Source organism: Diprion similis, chromosome 7 (assembly GCF_021155765.1).
Source record: "Diprion similis isolate iyDipSimi1 chromosome 7, iyDipSimi1.1, whole genome shotgun sequence".
NCBI lineage: Eukaryota > Metazoa > Arthropoda > Insecta > Hymenoptera > Diprionidae > Diprion > Diprion similis.
The window spans coordinates 11,056,816-11,059,315 of NC_060111.1; the positions used below are offsets into that span (position 1 = coordinate 11,056,816).

The 2,500-nt window shown below is 61.1% G+C and overlaps 1 pseudogene; it reads left to right on the top strand.

The window, feature by feature from the left end:
- The window catches only part of LOC124408409, a 7,604-nt pseudogene that overhangs the window by 2,057 nt on the left and 3,047 nt on the right, over nucleotides 1–2,500 (top strand).

Consider the following 2,500-nt stretch of genomic DNA (forward strand, 5'->3'; position numbering starts at 1 on the left):
CCGTCGGGAGATCCGGAAAGAGTTTTCTTTTCTGTATAAGCGTTCGAGTTCCCTGGAATCCTCTAGCAGGGAGATAGGGTTTGGAACGCGAAGAGCACCGCAGTTGCGGCGGTGTCCGGATCTTCCCCTCGGACCTTGAAAATCCAGGAGAGGGCCACGTGGAGGTCTCGCGCCGGTTCGTACCCATATCCGCAGCAGGTCTCCAAGGTGAAGAGCCTCTAGTCGATAGACTAATGTAGGTAAGGGAAGTCGGCAAATTGGATCCGTAACTTCGGAATAAGGATTGGCTCTGAGGATCGGGGCGTGTCGGGCTTGGTCGGGAAGCGGGTTTGGCTGACGTGCCGGGCCTGGGCGAGGTGATGGTTATACCGGATCCGAGCTCGGTCCCGTGCCTTGGCCTCCCGCGGATCTTCCTTGCTGCGAGGCTTCGGCGGCGGTTCGCCGTTGCCGTCGTCCTCTTCGGCCGCCATTCAACGGTCAGCTCAGAACTGGCACGGACTGGGGGAATCCGACTGTCTAATTAAAACAAAGCATTGCGATGGCCCTAGCGGGTGTTGACGCAATGTGATTTCTGCCCAGTGCTCTGAATGTCAACGTGAAGAAATTCAAGCAAGCGCGGGTAAACGGCGGGAGTAACTATGACTCTCTTAAGGTCCACAGGGTGAACGCCTTTAGCCCTGTGGCCATGTGCCAACCGTCACCTCCTCGTGGTGAGAGTCGGGCAATGGGTGTGAGCCAGACGGTTCACACCTAGCTAACGACGGTTGGCTGTCGGCCGCCCAAAGTCAGCTCCTTTCGGGGAGCTGTCACGTGCCCACCGACCGGCCACTGGCGGGCGGCCGATTAACGGCGGGGGCTTCAAGGGTGGGGGGGGTTGCCAGCCCTCCCCACTTTATTTCAGCAGGCCCGCAAAATAAAAGATTAAAAAGCAGAACCCGCCGAGTGCCTCAGCCCGGCGGGCCTGCTGAAACAAGTACCCGGGGAGAGCTAGCCGGTCCCCCGGAGGTGGCTGCGGGGTTAGTGGACGACCCCGCACCAGCACATTTGATTGAACCGAACCCAGAACCCACCCAAGCACCCGAGCGGTATGCCTGCGAGGACTGCGAGCAGGACTTCGCCACCAAGCGAGGACTCGCAGTTCATCGCAGGATCAAACACCCAGCGGAAGCAAACGCGGAAATCGAGCTTCCCGGCGCCAAACTAAGATGGCGGGATGAGGAGCTGCGCCTGATGGCACGAGAGGAGGCGTTGGCTGCCGGGCGAGGAGTGAGATTCATGAATCTCCATCTCCTCGCCCTGGTCCCTGGCAGGACCCAGGAGGCGATCAAGGGGGTCCGGCGTCGGCCGGACTACCGCCTACTCGTCGCAGCCGCCCAACGAGATCTCGAGGCGGCTCAGGACCCCCCTGGGACACCTGCCAGAGCACGCCGACGCAGAAGTCGCTCGTTGCCATCGCCGCGTGAGCCCTCACCCGCCCCAGAACCAGCTAGGGTATCAACACCTACCCCAGCGGCACCTGCCCCCACCCCGACGCCGGTTTCACCGACGAACAGGGGGCAGGACCTTGCCCGGGCCATTCACGTTTTGGTGACCAAGGCCCGGCAAGAGGAGCATCATCACGCCAACGATCTGGCGAACATCGCTGATGATGCTCTGCGGGGGGAGGATACTGACTCAGCCATCTTAACATGGCTGAGAGTAGTCTTCCCCCCGGAAGCCGCTGCAGCTGGGCGCCGGGAGCCGACCGCTAACCGAGTCCGTCAGAGGCGTGGAAAGCCACCGTCAAGGAGGACACTGCGTCGCCGCGAATATGCCAGAGTCCAGACCGGATGGAAGAACAACAGACGACACGTAGCTCGGGAGATCCTAGAGGGAGGCCCCAGTAAGTTAAGCCACTCGCTCGACGAGTTGGCTGTCCACTGGGGCCAACTCCTTGGGCATCCGTCCAAGGAGTACCCTGGTCCCTCTGGGATCTTACCTGAAAAACCCGAGCTACGATACACGTGGGACCCGATCTCCATAGAGGAGGTCGAAACCATCATGGTCCCCGTGTCGTCGTCCCCCGGTCTGGACAAGGTTACGGCGAGGCAGTGGCGCGCGGTATCACCATCTACCCGCGCGCTCCTCTACAACGTCGTCATGCTGAGGGGGGGGTTTCCTCGACAGCTCCTCGAAAGCCGGACCATCTTCATTCCGAAGATGAAGGTACCGGAGAATCCTGGGGACTACCGGCCGATTTCGATCGGTTCGGTAGTGGTGCGACAACTGCACCGCATCCTCTCCATCCGCCTAAGAGCCGCGAATCTCACCGACGATCGGCAGCGCGCATTCATCTCCGCCGACGGAACAGCGGAGAACACGGCCGTCCTAGACACCATCCTTTGGACGGCCCGCGCGCTGCGTCGCGAGCTGCACGTGGCTACCTTAGATGTCGCTAAGGCGTTTGACACCGTTAGCCACGATGCACTCGCCACGATCGTTGGGCAGCTCGGTCTACCTA